This window comes from Pseudophryne corroboree, unplaced genomic scaffold (genome assembly GCF_028390025.1).
Source record: "Pseudophryne corroboree isolate aPseCor3 unplaced genomic scaffold, aPseCor3.hap2 scaffold_294, whole genome shotgun sequence".
Lineage (NCBI taxonomy): Eukaryota > Metazoa > Chordata > Amphibia > Anura > Myobatrachidae > Pseudophryne > Pseudophryne corroboree.
This window is the reverse complement of record NW_026969607.1, coordinates 366061-384782: the sequence shown is the minus strand read 5'-3', so window position 1 is coordinate 384782 and position 18722 is coordinate 366061. Positions and strand designations below refer to the sequence as shown.

General features: G+C 39.1%; 1 non-coding gene and 1 pseudogene across 1 annotated transcript; one reads left to right on the top strand and one right to left on the bottom strand.

Annotated features, from left to right (window-relative positions):
• The first annotated feature begins 10119 nt into the window (after positions 1-10119).
• Positions 10120-10282, top strand: LOC135015210 (U1 spliceosomal RNA). Its single transcript, XR_010213556.1, has one exon. It is a non-coding gene; the product is annotated as a U1 spliceosomal RNA (small nuclear RNA).
• A 2083-nt stretch (positions 10283-12365) lies between these two features.
• LOC135015417 (U1 spliceosomal RNA) lies at positions 12366-12544 on the bottom strand (annotated as a pseudogene).
• Positions 12545-18722: the final 6178 nt, after the last annotated feature.

Sequence of the window (18722 nt, the reverse complement as noted above, 5' to 3'; positions counted from 1 at the left end):
CAACCAACCTTTTGATCAATAGCTGAACACACTAACCGATTGCGCCACAGAGACACTTTGCGAAAAATCCATACTGACAAAGACTAATAAGCATTCATCTAGAACGTTTCCTAGAAAAACTTTAAAAAGTTAATAATCTGGAGAGTTTTTGTAAGATGTTTCTTCCAGCAACCAATGAAGAAACACATTGGTACTTTCGCATGATGAGTGAGTGCTTCAGGATCTCTTGCACTTACATGTGCAGCAGAGTACTGCAATGGAAGCATGCTGGGCCCATAACCCAGAGGTAGGCAGATTGGAACTATCCTTTGCTATATGCATTTTTTTTTTGTTCATTAAAGTAATCCAAAACTGGGATTGATATTTTAGCTTTTATTTTTACTTAAAGTACAATAACTTTTACCATTTTAATTTGTTTTAATAGTATATTGACAGTATTGTTTTCTTTCAAAAATCCAATTAATTTTCTTTACCCGATTATTAAAATGGTAATTGACAAAAACAAACTACATTGTCACCAGAAGAGCAATACAAAATGTACAAGTGATATATTAAAATCATCTTTCCAGCTTGAATTTCAATGATGCATTGGGGCAACGATTTTGTGAGAAACATCTTCACCCTTAAATAAAGATTTTCTTAATTCCTTACCTGTGTGCTAATTAGATATCACCTTGTTTTCACATTAAACAGACTTCCACATGAGAAAGCAGCAAGGATGCAGTGGCGTTAATGTTTCCTGGTGTCAACCTGTATTATTTCAGTAGATATTGAAATGAGGATGCATCTTGCTGTCTTTCCAATGAAGCAAGTTTAATTTAGTAATAGGTGAAAAACCATCCCTACAAATATGTTAATCAGATACTTGGCTTTGTGGACACTTTTCAGAGAACAAATTCGTTAGCATAAAAATAAAGCCAGAAAATGAAGAGCTGTTTAATCACTCAATTGGATTTTTCTGCCAGCATATTTCTTTTTCTCTGCAACCCACTGCTAAATTGTGCTTCCTAGCTGTTTTTTTTATAAAATCACTTATTCAAATCTAACTCTGATTACATCAGAGTAGGCCAGGTACCCTACACCATAAGAAGGGGGTTTGAAATTTTGACTTGTCTACTTAAAGATCACCAAAATCTGATAACAAGGTCAATTACATCCCTGGGTGGGATTGAACCACCAACTCTTTGATTAATAACCAAACACACTAACAGATTGCGCCACAGAGACACTTTACAAACGTACATACTGACAAAGGCTAATAAGCATTCATCTAGAACGTTTCCTAGAAAAACTTTAAAAAGTCAATAATCTGGAGAGTTTTTGTAAGATGTTTCTTCCATCAACCAACGAAGAAACACATTGGTACTTTCCCATGATGAGTGAGTGCTTCAGGATCTCTTGCACTTACATGTGCAGCAGAGTACTGCAATGGAAAAATGCTGGGCCCATAACCCAGAGGTAGGCAGATTGAAACTATCCTCTGCTATATGCATTTTTTTTTGTTAATTAAAGTAATCCAAAACTGGGATTGATATTTTTGCTCTTTTATTTTTACTTAAAGTACAATAACTTTTACCATTTTAATTTGTTTTAATAGTATATTAACAGTATTGTTTTCTTTCAAAAATCCAATTAATTTTCTTTACCCGATTATTTAAATGGTAATTGACAAAAACAAACTACATTGTCACCAGAAGAGCAATACAAAATGTACAAGTGATATATTAAAATCATCTTTCCAGCTTGAATTTCAATGATGCATTGGGGCAACGATTTTGTGAGAAACACCTTCACCCTTAAATAAAGATTTTCTTAATTCCTTACCTGTGTGCTAATTAGATATCACCTTGTTTTCACATTAAACAGACTTTCACATGCGAAAACAGCAAATATGCAGTGGCGTTAATGTTTCCTGGTGTCAACCTGTATTATTTCCGTAGATATTGAAATGAGGATGCATCTTGCTGCCTTTCCAATGAAGCAAGTTTAATTTAGTAATAGGTGAAAAACCATCCCTACAAAGATGTTAATCAGATACTTGGCTTTGTGGACACTTTTCAGAGAACAAATTTGTAATCATAAAAATAAAGCCAGAAAATGAAGAGCTGTTTAATCACTCAATTGGATTTTTCTGCCAGCATTTTTCTTTTTCTCTGCAACCCACTGCTAAATTGTGCTTCCTAGCTGTTTTTTTATAAAATCACTTAATCAAATCTAACTCTGATTACATCAGAGAAGGCCAGGTACCCTATACCATAAGAGGGGGTTTGCAATTTTGACTTGTCTACTTAAATATCACCAAAATCTGATCACAAGGTCAATTACGTCCCTGGGTGGGATTGAACCACCAACCTTTTGATAAATAGTTGAACACACTAACCGATTGCGCCACAGAGACACTTTGCAAAAAGCACATACTGACAAAGACTAATAAGCATTCATCTAGAACGTTTCCTAGAAAAACTTTAAAAAGTCAATAATCTGGAGAGTTTTTGTAAGATGTTTCTTCCAGCAACCAATGAAGAAACACATTGGTACTTTCGCATGATGAGTGCGTGCTTCAGGATCTCTTGCACTTACATGTGCAGCAGAGTACTGCAATGGAAGCATGCTGGGCCCATAACCCAGAGGTAGGCAGATTGAAACTATCCTTTGCTATATGAATTTTTTTTTTTGTTCATTAAAGTAATCCAAAACTGGGATTGATATTTTAGCTTTTATTTTTACTTAAAGTACAATAACTTTTACCATTTTAATTTGTTTTAATAGTATATTGACAGTATTGTTTTCTTTCAAAAATCCACTTAATTTTCTTTACCCGATTATTAAAATGGTAATTGACAAAAACAAACTACATTGTCACCAGAAGAGCAATACAAAATGTACAAGTGATATATTAAAATAATCTTTCCAGCTTGAATTTCAATGATGCATTGGGGCAACGATTTTGTGAGAAACATCTTCACCCTTAAATAAAGATTTTCTTAATTCCTTACCTGTGTGCTAATTAGATATCACCTTGTTTTCACATTAAACAGACTTCCACATGCGAAAGCGGCAAGGATGCAGTGGCGTTAATGTTTCCTGGTGTCAACCTGTATTATTTCAGTAGACATTGAAATGAAGATGCATCTTGCTGCCTTTCCAATGAAGCAAGTTTAATTTAGTAATAGGTGAAAAACCATCCCTACAAAGGTGTTAATCAGAGACTTGGCTTTGTGGACACTTTTCAGAGAACAAATTTGTTAGTATAAAAATAAAGCCAGAAAATGAAGAGCTGTTTAATCACTCAATTGGATTTTTCTGCCAGCATATTTCTTTTTCTCTGCAACCCACTGCTAAATTGTTCTTCCTAGCTGTTTTTATAAAATCACTGAATCAAATCTAACTCTGATTACATTAGAGAAGGCCAGGTACCCTACACCATAACAGGGGGTTTGAAATTTTGACTTGTCTACTTAAAGATCACCAAAATCTGATAACAAGGTCAATTAAGTCCCTTGGTGGGATTGAACCACCAACCTTTTGGTTAATAGCCTTACACACTAACTGATTGCGCCACAGCGACACTTTGCAAAAGACCATACTGACAAAGGCTAATAAGCATTCATCTAGAACGATTCCTAGAAACATTTTAAAAAGTCAATAATGTGGAGAGTTTTTGTAAGATGTTTCTTCCATCAACCAATGAAGAAACACATTGGTACTTTCCCATGATGAGTGAGTGCTTCAGGATCTCTTGCACTTACATGTGCAGCAGAGTACTGTAATGGAAGCATGCTGGGTCCATAACCCAGAGGTAGGCAGATTGAAACTATCCTCTGCTATATGCATTTTTTTTGTTAATTAAAGTAATCCAAAACTGGGATTGATATTTTTGCTCTTTTATTTTTACTTAAAGTACAATAACTTTTACCATTTTAATTTGTTTTAATAGTATATTGACAGTATTGTTTTCTTTCAAAAATCCTATTAATTTTCTTTACCCGATTATTAAAATGGTAATTGACAAAAACAAACTACATTGTCACCAGAAGAGCAATACAAAATGTACAAGTGATATATTAAAATCATCTTTCCAGCTTGAATTTCAATGATGCATTGGGGCAACGATTTTGTGAGAAACATCTTCACCCTTAAATAAAGATGTTCTTAATTCCTTACCTGTGTGCTAATTAGATATCACCTTGTTTTCACATTAAACAGACTTCCACATGAGAAAACAGCAAAGATGCAGTGGCGTTAATGTTTCCTGGTGTCAACCTGTATTATTTCCGTAGATATTGAAATGAGGATGCATCTTGCTGCCTTTCCAATGAAGCAAGTTTAATTTAGTAATAGGTGAAAAACCATCCCTACAAAGATGTTAATCAGATACTTGGCTTTGTGGACACTTTTCAGAGAACAAATTTGTTATCATTAAAATAAAGCCAGAAAATGAAGAGCTGTTTAATCACTCAATTGGATTTTTCTGCCAGCATTTTTCTTTTTCTCTGCAACCCACTGCTAAATTGTGCTTCCTAGCTGTTTTTTTATAAAATCACTTAATGAAATCTAACTCTGATTACATCAGAGAAGGCCAGGTACCCTACACCATAAGAGGGGGTTTGCAATTTTGACTTGTCTACTTAAATATTACCAAAATTTGATCACAAGGTCAATTACGTCCCTGGATGGGATTGAACCACCAACCTTTTGATCAATAGCTGAACACACTAACCGATTGCGCCACAGAGACACTTTGCGAAAAATCTATACTGACAAAGACTAATAAGCATTCATCTAGAACGTTTCCTAGAAAAACTTTAAAAAGTCAATAATCTGGAGAGTTTTTGTAAGATGTTTCTTCCAGCAACCAATGAAGAAACACATTGGTACTTTCGCATGATGAGTGAGTGCTTCAGGATCTCTTGCACTTACATGTGCAGCAGAGTACTGCAATGGAAGCATGCTGGGCCCATAACCCAGAGGTAGGCAGATTGAAACTATCCTTTGCTATATGCATTTTTTTTTTGTTCATTAAAGTAATCCAAAACTGGGATTGATATTTTAGCTTTTATTTTTACTTAAAGTACAATAACTTTTACCATTTTAATTTGTTTTAATAGTATATTGACAGTATTGTTTTCTTTCAAAAATCCAATTAATTTTCTTTACCCGATTATTAAAATGGTAATTGACAAAAACAAACTACATTGTCACCAGAAGAGCAATACAAAATGTACAAGTGATATATTAAAATCATCTTTCCAGCTTGAATTTCAATGATGCATTGGGGCAACGATTTTGTGAGAAACATCTTCACCCTTAAATAAAGATTTTCTTAATTCCTTACCTGTGTGCTAATTAGATATCACCTTGTTTTCACATTAAACAGACTTCCACATGAGAAAGCAGCAAGGATGCAGTGGCGTTAATGTTTCCTGGTGTCAACCTGTATTATTTCAGTAGATATTGAAATGAGGATGCATCTTGCTGCCTTTCCAATGAAGCAAGTTTAATTTAGTAATAGGTGAAAAACCATCCCTACAAATATGTTAATCAGATACTTGGCTTTGTGGACACTTTTCAGAGAACAAATTCGTTAGCATAAAAATAAAGCCAGAAAATGAAGAGCTGTTTAATCACTCAATTGGATTTTTCTGCCAGCATATTTCTTTTTCTCTGCAACCCACTGCTAAATTGTGCTTCCTAGCTGTTTTTTTTATAAAATCACTTATTCAAATCTAACTCTGATTACATCAGAGTAGGCCAGGTACCCTACACCATAAGAAGGGGGTTTGAAATTTTGACTTGTCTACTTAAAGATCACCAAAATCTGATAACAAGGTCAATTACATCCCTGGGTGGGATTGAACCACCAACTCTTTGATTAATAACCAAACACACTAACAGATTGCGCCACAGAGACACTTTACAAACGTACATACTGACAAAGGCTAATAAGCATTCATCTAGAACGTTTCCTAGAAAAACTTTAAAAAGTCAATAATCTGGAGAGTTTTTGTAAGATGTTTCTTCCATCAACCAACGAAGAAACACATTGGTACTTTCCCATGATGAGTGAGTGCTTCAGGATCTCTTGCACTTACATGTGCAGCAGAGTACTGCAATGGAAAAATGCTGGGCCCATAACCCAGAGGTAGGCAGATTGAAACTATCCTCTGCTATATGCATTTTTTTTGTTAATTAAAGTAATCCAAAACTGGGATTGATATTTTTGGTCTTTTATTTTTACTTAAAGTACAATAACTTTTACCATTTTAATTTGTTTTAATAGTATATTGACAGTATTGTTTTCTTTCAAAAATCCAATTAATTTTCTTTACCCGATTATTAAAATGGTAATTGACAAAAACAAACTACATTGTCACCAGAAGAGCAATACAAAATGTACAAGTGATATATTAAAATCATCTTTCCAGCTTGAATTTCAATGATGCATTTGGGCAACGATTTTGTGAGAAACACCTTCACCCTTAAATAAAGATTTTCTTAATTCCTTACCTGTGTGCTAATTAGATATCACCTTGTTTTCACATTAAACAGACTTTCACATGCGAAAACAGCAAATATGCAGTGGCGTTAATGTTTCCTGGTGTCAACCTGTATTATTTCCGTAGATATTGAAATGAGGATGCATCTTGCTGCCTTTCCAATGAAGCAAGTTTAATTTAGTAATAGGTGAAAAACCATCCCTACAAAGATGTTAATCAGATACTTGGCTTTGTGGACACTTTTCAGAGAACAAATTTGTAATCATAAAAATAAAGCCAGAAAATGAAGAGCTGTTTAATCACTCAATTGGATTTTTCTGCCAGCATTTTTCTTTTTCTCTGCAACCCACTGCTAAATTGTGCTTCCTAGCTGTTTTTTTATAAAATCACTTAATCAAATCTAACTCTGATTACATCAGAGAAGGCCAGGTACCCTATACCATAAGAGGGGGTTTGCAATTTTGACTTGTCTACTTAAATATCACCAAAATCTGATCACAAGGTCAATTACGTCCCTGGGTGGGATTGAACCACCAACCTTTTGATAAATAGCTGAACACACTAACAGATTGCGCCACAGAGACACTTTGCAAAAAGCACATACTGACAAAGACTAATAAGCATTCATCTAGAACGTTTCCTAGAAAAACTTTAAAAAGTCAATAATCTGGAGAGTTTTTGTAAGATGTTTCTTCCAGCAACCAATGAAGAAACACATTGGTACTTTCGCATGATGAGTGAGTGCTTCAGGATCTCTTGCACTTACATGTGCAGCAGAGTACTGCAATGGAAGCATGCTGGGCCCATAACCCAGAGGTAGGCAGATTGAAACTATCCTTTGCTATATGAATTTTTTTTTTTTGTTCATTAAAGTAATCCAAAACTGGGATTGATATTTTAGCTTTTATTTTTACTTAAAGTACAATAACTTTTACCATTTTAATTTGTTTTAATAGTATATTGACAGTATTGTTTTCTTTCAAAAATCCACTTAATTTTCTTTACCCAATTATTAAAATGGTAATTGACAAAAACAAACTACATTGTCACCAGAAGAGCAATACAAAATGTACAAGTGATATATTAAAATCATCTTTCCAGCTTGAATTTCAATGATGCATTGGGGCAACGATTTTGTGAGAAACATCTTCACCCTTAAATAAAGATTTTCTTAATTCCTTACCTGTGTGCTAATTAGATATCACCTTGTTTTCATATTAAACAGACTTCCACATGCGAAAGCAGCAAGGATGCAGTGGCGTTAATGTTTCCTGGTGTCAACCTGTATTATTTCAGTAGACATTGAAATGAAGATGCATCTTGCTGCCTTTCCAATGAAGCAAGTTTAATTTAGTAATAGGTGAAAAACCATCCCTACAAAGGTGTTAATCAGAGACTTGGCTTTGTGGACACTTTTCAGAGAACAAATTTGTTAGTATAAAAATAAAGCCAGAAAATGAAGAGCTGTTTAATCACTCAATTGGATTTTTCTGCCAGCATATTTCTTTTTCTCTGCAACCCACTGCTAAATTGTTCTTCCTAGCTGTTTTTATAAAATCACTGAATCAAATCTAACTCTGATTACATTAGAGAAGGCCAGGTACCCTACACCATAACAGGGGGTTTGAAATTTTGACTTGTCTACTTAAAGATCACCAAAATCTGATAACAAGGTCAATTAAGTCCCTTGGTGGGATTGAATCACCAACCTTTTGGTTAATAGCCTTACACACTAACTGATTGCGCCACAGCGACACTTTGCAAAAGAACATACTGACAAAGGCTAATAAGCATTCATCTAGAACGATTCCTAGAAACATTTTAAAAAGTCAATAATGTGGAGAGTTTTTGTAAGATGTTTCTTCCATCAACCAATGAAGAAACACATTGGTACTTTCCCATGATGAGTGAGTGCTTCAGGATCTCTTGCACTTACATGTGCAGCAGAGTACTGTAATGGAAGCATGCTGGGTCCATAACCCAGAGGTAGGCAGATTGAAACTATCCTCTGCTATATGCATTTTTTTTGTTAATTAAAGTAATCCAAAACTGGGATTGATATTTTTGCTCTTTTATTTTTACTTAAAGTACAATAACTTTTACCATTTTAATTTGTTTTAATAGTATATTGACAGTATTGTTTTCTTTCAAAAATCCTATTAATTTTCTTTACCCGATTATTAAAATGGTAATTGACAAAAACAAACTACATTGTCACCAGAAGAGCAATACAAAATGTACAAGTGATATATTAAAATCATCTTTCCAGCTTGAATTTCAATGATGCATTGGGGCAACGATTTTGTGAGAAACATCTTCACCCTTAAATAAAGATGTTCTTAATTCCTTACCTGTGTGCTAATTAGATATCACCTTGTTTTCACATTAAACAGACTTCCACATGAGAAAACAGCAAAGATGCAGTGGCGTTAATGTTTCCTGGTGTCAACCTGTATTATTTCAGTAGATATTGAAATGAGGATGCATCTTGCTGCCTTTCCAATGAAGCAAGTTTAATTTAGTAATAGGTGAAAAACCATCCCTACAAATATGTTAATCAGATACTTGGCTTTGTGGACACTTTTCAGAGAACAAATTCGTTAGCATAAAAATAAAGCCAGAAAATGAAGAGCTGTTTAATCACTCAATTGGATTTTTCTGCCAGCATATTTCTTTTTCTCTGCAACCCACTGCTAAATTGTGCTTCCTAGCTGTTTTTTTTATAAAATCACTTATTCAAATCTAACTCTGATTACATCAGAGTAGGCCAGGTACCCTACACCATAAGAAGGGGGTTTGAAATTTTGACTTGTCTACTTAAAGATCACCAAAATCTGATAACAAGGTCAATTACATCCCTGGGTGGGATTGAACCACCAACCCTTTGATTAATAACCAAACACACTAACAGATTGCGCCACAGAGACACTTTACAAACGTACATACTGACAAAGGCTAATAAGCATTCATCTAGAACGTTTCCTAGAAAAACTTTAAAAAGTCAATAATCTGGAGAGTTTTTGTAAGATGTTTCTTCCATCAACCAATGAAGAAACACATTGGTACTTTCCCATGATGAGTGAGTGCTTCAGGATCTCTTGCACTTACATGTGCAGCAGAGTACTGTAATGGAAGCATGCTGGGTCCATAACCCAGAGGTAGGCAGATTGAAACTATCCTCTGCTATATGCATTTTTTTTGTTAATTAAAGTAATCCAAAACTGGGATTGACATTTTTGCTCTTTTATTTTTACTTAAAGTACAATAACTTTTACCATTTTAATTTGTTTTAATAGTATATTGACAGTATTGTTTTCTTTCAAAAATTCACTTAATTTTCTTTTCTGTGTGCTAATTAGATATCACCTTGTTTTCACATTAAATAGACTTCCACATGAGAAAGCAGCAAGGATGCAGTGGCGTTAATGTTTCCTGGTGGTAGTGGGGGACTGTGTTTGTGCTTTCCTCTGGTCAGCTCTGGTAAAAGTCAGATTTCTTTGTCTCAGATCTTCCTCTAGCCTTGTTCTTCTTTCGAGAGTTCCCTTGTGCTGCCTCAGTTGGATCTCCTTCACTTGACAGGGGCGTACCCGAGCAGCGACCCTCCCCAGCACTAGCCCAACTCCTACTTACCTGCCAGGTGAGATACTATGATCATGAAGGTGCTTCTCCCAGGGCAAGGCTCACCCATTGCACTCTGGGTGTGCTGCTCCTGCGATTTCCCCAAATGTGGGAAACTTGACTGCATAATTTGTGTTTCCCCTGGTCGGCTCTCGTATAATTCAGATCTCTTTGTCTCAGGTCTCTCTCCAGCCTAGTTTGCTGTCTGTTTCCACTTCTCTTTTCTTAAACCGCTCCCTTCTATGCCCTTGCGCACCTTAATTAAATCTAACTCTGATTACGTCAGAGAAGGCCAGGTACCCTACACCATAAGAGGGGGTTTGAAATTTTGACTTGTCTACTTAAAGATCACCAAAATCTGATCACAAGGTCAATTACATCACTGGGTGGGAACCTTTTGGTTAATAGCCCATGTAAGTGCAAGAGATCCTGAAGCACTCACTCATCATGGGAAAGTACCAATGTGTTTCTTACAAAAATTCTCCAGATTATTGACTTTTTAAAGTTTTTCTAGGAAACGTTCTAGATGAATGCTTATTAGCCTTTGTCAGTATGTACTTTCGCAAAGTGTCGCTGTGGCGCAATCAGTTAGTGTGTATGGCTATTAACCTAAAGGTTGGTGATTCAATCCCACCCAGGGACGTAATTGACCTTGTTATCAGATTTTGGTGATCTTTAAGTAGACAAGTCAAAATTTCAAACCCCCTCTTATGGTGTAGGGTACCCGGCCTTCTCTGATGTAATCAGAGTTAGATTTGATTAAGTGATTTTATAAAAAACAGCTAGGAAGCACAATTTAGCAGTGGGTTGCAGAGAAAAAAAATTATGCTGGCAGAAAAGTCCAATTGAGTGATTAAACAGCTCTTCATTTTCTGATTTTATGTTTATGCTAACAAATTTGCTCTCTGAAAAGTGTCCACAAAGCCAAGTCTCTGATTAACACCTTTAGTAGGAATGGTTTTTCACCTATTACTGAATTAAACTTGCTTCATTGGAAAGGCAGCAAGATGCATCCTCATTTCAATGTCTACTGAAATAATACAGGTTGACACCAGGAAACATAAACGTCACTGCATCCTTGCTGCTTCCTCATGGGGAAGTCTGTTTAATGTGAAAACAAGGTGATATCTAATCAGCACACAGGTAAGGAATTAAGAAAATCTTTCTTTATGGGTGAAGATGTTTCTCACAAAATTGTTGCACCAAGGCATCATTGAAATTAAAGCTGGAAAGATGATTTTAATATATCACTTGTATATTTTGTACTGCTCTTCTGGTGACAATGTAGTTTGTTTTTGTCAATTACCATTTTAATAATAGGGTAAAGAAAATTAAGTGGATTTTTGAAAGAAAACAATACTGTCAATATACTATTAAAACAAATTAAAATGGTAAAAGTTATTGTACTTTAAGTAAAAATAAAAGAGCAAAAATATCAATCCCAGTTTTGGATTACTTTAATTAACAAAAAACAATGCATATAGCAGAGGATAGTTTCAATCTGCCTACCTCTGGGTTATGGACCCAGCATGCTTCCATTACAGTACTCTGCTGCACATGTAAGTGCAAGAGATCCTGAAGCACTCACTCATCATGGGAAAGTACCAATGTGTTTCTTCATTGGTTGATGGAAGAAACATCTTACAAAAACTCTCCAGATTATTGACTTTTTAAAGTTTTTCTAGGAAACGTTCTAGATGAATGCTTATTAGCCTTTGTCAGTATGTACTTTCGCAAAGTGTCTCTGAGGCACAAACAGTTAGCGTGTTCAGTTGTTAACCAAAAGGTTGGTGGTTCAATCCCACCTAGGGACGTAATTGACCTTGTTATCAGATTTTGGTGATCTTTAAGTAGACAAGTAACAATTTCAAACCACCTCTTATGGTGTAGGGTACCTGGCCTTCTCTGATGTAATCAGAGTTAGATTTGATTAAGTGATTTTATAAAAAAAACAGCCACAAAGCACAATTTAGCAGTGGGTTGCAGAGAAAAAGAAATATGCTGGCAGAAAAATCCAATTGAGTGATTAAACAGCTCTTCATTTTCTGGCTTTATTTTTATGCTAACAAATTTGTGCTCTGAAAAGTGTCCACAAAGCCAAGTATCTGATTAACACCTTTGTAGGGATGGTTTTTCACCTATTATTAAATTAAACTTGCTTCATTGGAAAGGCAGCAAGTGATGTCATCCAAGCAGTGGGTCAAGGTTGGCTTCAAACCTCGTCTGCTTATGAAAAGAGAAAAGGGGTATGCAGGGCATGGCGGCCTTTTGCGGTGCTTGGATGACCCCTAGTTCGCATTAAATAATGCAGTCGAGTTTCCCACATTTGGGGAAATCACAGGGGTCAGCATACCCAGAATGCAATGAATGAACCGCACCCTGGGAGAACAGTCTTCATGACCATGGTATCTCCTATGCAAAATAAGTATGATTTGGGATAGGGCTGGGGAGGGCCGCTGCTCAGGCACATCTCTGTCAAGTAAAGGAGATTCAACTGAGGCAGCACAAGGGAACTCTCATCTGGGGACAACAACTGCAGGGAGAACACATATTTTCAGATGAACATGGGAGGGCAGAAGGCTGCCTAATACTGAAGCACCCCCAAACAACAAACCAAATGCAACAACTAGTGCAAGCATTCCTGGGGGAAGGCCTGCAGCAGATGGATTTGCATATGGCGATGTCATCCAAGCAGTGGGTCAAAGTTGGCTTCAACCCTCGTCTGCATATGAAAAGAGAAAAGGGGCGTGCAGGGCATGGCGGCCTTTTGCGGCACTTGGATGACCCCTAGTTCGCATTAAACACCTCCACCCTCCGTCGGTGTGGGGCTCATGTTGGCTATGCCCCAGCCCCTGAAGGATTCAAGCTGATTTCTTGCAGCAGCTGGGCACTGTAACAGCTCCAGAGCTGCTCTGTAATGCAAGTAAAAGGGTGTGGGCCCTGCAGCACTACCTGTAGTTCGCATTGTGCGAGACCCCTAGTTAGCATTAAACACCCCCACCCTCCTTCGGTGTGGGGCTCATGTTGGCCATACCCCAGCCCCTGAAGCATTCACGCTGATTTCTTGCAGCAGCTGGGCACTGTAACAGCTCAAGAGCTGCTCTGTAAGGCAAGTAAAAGGGTGTGGGCCCTGCAGCACTACCTGTAGTTTGCATTGTGCATTGGAAGGCACAAAGTAAGCAGACGGGAGGAGAAGTCAGGATAGTGCACAAGGGTATAGACGGGAGGGGCTCAAGAAAAAAGAAGTGGAAACAGACAGCAAACTAGGCTTCCAATGCACAATGCAAACTACAGGTAGTGCTGCAGGGCCCACACCCTTTTACTTGCCTTACAGAGCAGCTCTGGAGCTGTTTAATCACTCAATTGGATTTTTCTGCCAGCATAATTTTTCTCTTACGTCCTAGAGGATGCTGGGGACTCCGTAAGGACCATGGGGGATAGACGGGCTCCGCAGGAGACATGGGCACTTTAAGAAAGACTTTAGATCTGGGTGTGCACTGGCTCCTCCCTCTATGCCCCTCCTCCAGACCTCAGTTTACTACTGTGCCCAGAGGAGACTGGGTGCTTTTCAGGGAGCTCTCCTGAGTTTCCTGACAGAAAGTATATTTGTTAGATTTTTTTATTTTCAGGGAGCCTGCTGGCAACAGACTCCCTGCATCGAGGGGCGGAGGGGAGAGATGCACACCTACTTCTGTGAGTTGATAGGCTCTGCTTCTTAGGCTACTGTACAGCATTAGCTCCAGAGGGATCGGTACGCAGGTCTCACCCTCGCCGTCCGTCCCAGAGCCGCGCCGCCGTCCCCGTCGCAGAGCCGGAAGATAGAAGCCGGGTGAGTATGAGAAGAAAAGAAGACTTCAGAGGCGGCGGAAGACTTCATGATCTTCACTGAGGTAACGCACAGCAGTAAAGCTGTGCTCCATTGCTCCCATACACCTCACACACGGCAGTCAGTGTAAGGGTGAAGGGCGCAGGGGGGACGCCCTGGGCAGCAATATAGACCTCTCTTTGGCAAAATAAATATATATGCAGCTAGGCACTGTATATATATATAAGAGCCCCCGCCATTTTTTTACTATATTTGAGCGGGACAGAAGCCCGTCGCTGAGGGGGTGGGGCTTCTCCCTCAGCACTCACCAGCGCCATTTTCTCCACAGCACCGCTGAGGGGAAGCTCCATGGACTCTCCCCTGCTTATACCATGGTAGAAAGAGGGTCTTAAAGAAGAGAGGGCACATAATTAGGCGCATATATATATGGAAATACAGCGCTACTGGGTAAACATAAAATTGTGTTTTTTTCCTGGGTCATATAGCGCTGGGGTGTGTGCTGGCATACTTTCTCTCTCTGTCTCTCCAAAGGGCCTTGTTGGGGAACTGTCCTCAGATAAGAGGATTCCCTGAGTGTATGGTGTGTCGGTACACGTGTGTCGACATGTCTGAGGTAGAAGGCTCTCCTAGAGAGGAGCAGGAGCAAATTAATGTGGTGTCTCCATCGACAACGCCGACACCTGACTGGATGGATATGTGGAATGTTTTAAGTGCTAATGTAAACTTATTACACAAGAGATTAGACAAAGCTGAAGCTAGGGAACAGTCAGGGAGTCAACCCATGCCTGTCCCTATGTCGCAGGGACCTTCGGGGTCTCAAAAGCGCCCACTATCCCAAATAGTTGACACAGATACCGACACGGATTCTGACTCCAGTGTCGACTACGATGATGCAAAGTTACAACCAAAATTGGCTAAATGTATTCGATATATGATTATTGCAATAAAAGATGTTTTGCACATCACAGAGTCCCCTGTCCCTGACACGAGGGTACACATGTATAAGGGAAAGAAACCTGAGATAACCTTTCCCCCCTCACATGAGTTGAACGAATTATGTGAAAAAGCTTGGGAATCTCCAGACAAAAAGCTGCAGATTCCCAAAAGGATTCTTATGGCGTATCCTTTCCCGCCAATGGACAGGATACGGTGGGAATCCTCCCCTAGGGTGGATAAAGCATTGACACGCTTATCCAAAAAGGTAGCGCTGCCATCCCAGGATACGGCTACCATCAGGGACCCTGCTGACCGCAAGCAGGAGGTTACCCTAAAGTCCATTTACACACATTCTGGTACCTTACTCAGACTGGCAATTGCGTCGGCCGAGGTTGTAGCGCGGTGGCAGCATGGACAGATACCTTATCAGCAGAGATTGAGACCCTAGATAAGGATGCTATGTTATTGACCATAGGGCATATAAAAGATGCTGTCCTATATATGAGAGATGCTCAAAGTGACATTAGTCTACTGGGTTCTAGAATAAACGCTATGTCGATTTCTGCTAGACGAGTCCTATGGACCCGGCAATGGACAGGTGATGCCGACTCAAAAAGGCATATGGAGGTTTTACCTTACAGGGGTGAGGAATTGTTTGGGGAAGGTCTCTCGGACCTTGTCTCCACAGCTACAGCTGGTAAATCAAATTTTTTGCCTTATATTCCCTCACAGCCTAAGAAAGCACCACATTATCAAATGCAGTCCTTTCGATCACAGAGAAACAAGAAAGTACGAGGTGCGTCCTTTCTTGCCAGAGGTAAGGGCAGAGGGAAGAAGCTGCACAACACAGCTAGTTCCCAGGAACAGAAGTCCTCCCCGGCCTCTACAAAATCCACCGCATGACGCTGGGGCTCCGCTAAAGGAGTCCGCCCAGTTGGGGGCACGTCTTCGAGTTTTCAGCCACATCTGGGTTCATTCGCAGGTGGATCCCTAGGCAATAGAAATTGTTTCTCAGGGTTACAAGCTGAAATTCGAAGAGGTGCCTCCTCGCCGGTTTTTCAAATCGGCCCTACCATCTTCTCCCCAGGAAAGGGAGATAGTGTTAAATGCAATTCACAAATTGTATCTTCAACAGGTGGTGGTCAAGGTTCCCCTGCTTCAACAAGGAAAGGGAAATTATTCGACCCTGTTTGTAGTCCCAAAACCGGACGGTTTGGTCAGACCCATATTAAATTTAAAATCCCTGAACCTATACTTGAAAAGGTTCAAGTTCAAGATGGAATCACTAAGAGCGGTCATCGCCAGCCTAGAAGGGGGGGATTTTATGATATCTCTGGACATAAAGGATGCATACCTTCATGTACTCATTTATCCACCTCATCAGGTGTACCTAAGATTTGCGGTACAGTATTGTCATTACCAATTTCAGACGTTGCCGTTTGGTCTCTCCAGAATTTTCTCCGAGAATTTTCACCAAGGTAATGACGGAAATTATGGTGCTCCTGCGAAAGCAAGGTATCACAATTATCCCGTACTTGAACGATCTCCTCATAAAAGCGAGATCAAGAGAGCAGTTGCTGAACAGCGTATAACTTTCATTGAAGGTGTTACAGCAAAACGGCTGGATTCTCAATATCCCGAAGTCGCAGTTGGTTCCTACGACTCGTCTGACTTTGCTTGGGCATTATTCTGGATACGGACCAGAAAAGGGTTTATCTTCCGATAGAAAAGGCCCAGGAACTCATGACTCTGGTCAGGAACCTATTGAAACCAAAACAGGTGTCAGTGCATCACTGCACTCGAGTCCTGGGAATGATGGTGGCATCATACGAGGCCATTCCCTTCGGCAGGTTCCATGCGAGGATCTTGCAATGGGACCTACTGGACAAGTGGTCCGGGTCACATCTACAGATTCATCAGTTGATCACCCTGTCCCCCAGGGCCAGGGTATCTCTCCTGTGGTGGCTGCAGAGTGCTCACCTTCTAGAGGGCCGCAGGTTCGGCATTCAGGACTGGATCCTGGTGACCACGAACGCGAGCCTCCGAGGTTGGGGAGCAGCCACACAGGGAAGAAATTTCCAAGGTCTTTGGTCAAGTCAGGAGACTTGTCTTCACATCAACATCCTGGAGCTAAGGGCCATATACAACGCCCTATGTCAAGCGGAGACCTTACTTCGCGACCAACCAGTTCTGATCCAGTCAGACAACGTCACCGCAGTAGTTCATGTAAACCGCCAAGGCGGCACAAGGAGCAGAGTGGCGATGGCGGAAGCCACCAGAATTCTTCGCTGGGTGGAGAATCATGTAAGCGCACTGTCAGCAGTGTTCATTCCGGGAGTGGACAACTGGGAAGCAGACTTCCTCAGCAGACACGACCTACATCCAGGAGAGTGGGGACTCCATCAGGAAGTCTTCGCACAGATTGCAAGTCGGTGGGGACTGTTCAAGATAGACATGATGGCGTCCCGCCTCAACAAAAAGCTACAGAGGTATTGCACCAGGTCAAGAGACCCTCAGGCAGTAGCTGTTTAAACAGCTCTTCATTTTCTGATTTTATGTTTATGCTAACAAATTTGCTCTCTGAAAAGTGTCCACAAAGCCAAGTCTCTGATTAACACCTTTGTAGGAATGGTTTTTCACCTATTACTGAATTAAACTTGCTTCATTGGAAAGGCAGCAAGATGCATCCTCATTTCAATGTCTACTGAAATAATACAGGTTGACACCAGGAAACATTAACGCCACTGCATCCTTGCTGCTTTCGCATGTGGAAGTCTGTTTAATGTGAAAACAAGGTGATATCTAATTAGCACACAGGTAAGGAATTAAGAAAATCTTTATTTAAGGGTGAAGGTGTTTCTCACAAAATCGTTGCCCCAATGCATCATTGAAATTCAAGCTGGAAAGATGATTTTAATATATCACTTGTACATTTTGTATTGCTCTTCTGGTGACAATGTAGTTTGTTTTTGTCAATTACCATTTTAATAATAGGGTAAAGAAAATTAAGTGGATTTTTGAAAGAAAACAATACTGTCAATATACTATTAAAACAAATTAAAATGGTAAAAGTTATTGTACTTTAAGTAAAAATAAAAGAGCAAAAATATCAATCACAGTTTTTGATTACTTTAATTAACAAAAAAAAATGCATATAGCAGAGGATAGTTTCAATCTGCCTACCTCTGGGTTATGGGCCCAGCATGTTTCCATTGCAGTACTCTGCTGCACATGTAAGTGCAAGAGATCCTGAAGCACTCACTCATCATGGGAAAGTACCAATGTGTTTCTTCGTTGGTTGATGGAAGAAACATCTTACAAAAACTCTCCAGATTATTGACTTTTTAAAGTTTTTCTAGGAAACGTTCTAGATGAATGCTTATTAGCCTTTGTCAGTATGTATGTTTGTAAAGTGTCTCTGTGGCGCAATCGGTTAGTGTGTTTGGTTATTAATCAAAGGGTTGGTGGTTCAATCCCACCCGGCGATGTAATTGACTTTGTTATCAGATTTTGGTGATCTTTAAGTAGACAAGTCAAAATTTCAAACCCCCTTCTTATGGTGTAGGGTACCTGGCCTACTCTGATGTAATCAGAGTTAGATTTGAATCAGTGATTTTATAAAAAAACAGCTAGGAAGCACAATTTAGCAGTGGGTTGCAGAGAAAAAGAAATATGCTGGCAGAAAAATCCAATTGAGTGATTAAACAGCTCTTCATTTTCTGGCTTTATTTTTATGCTAACTAATTTGTTCTCTGAAAAGTGTCCACAAAGCCAAGTATCTGATTAACATATTTGTAGGTATGGTTTTTCACCTATTACTAAATTAAACTTGCTTCATTGGAAAG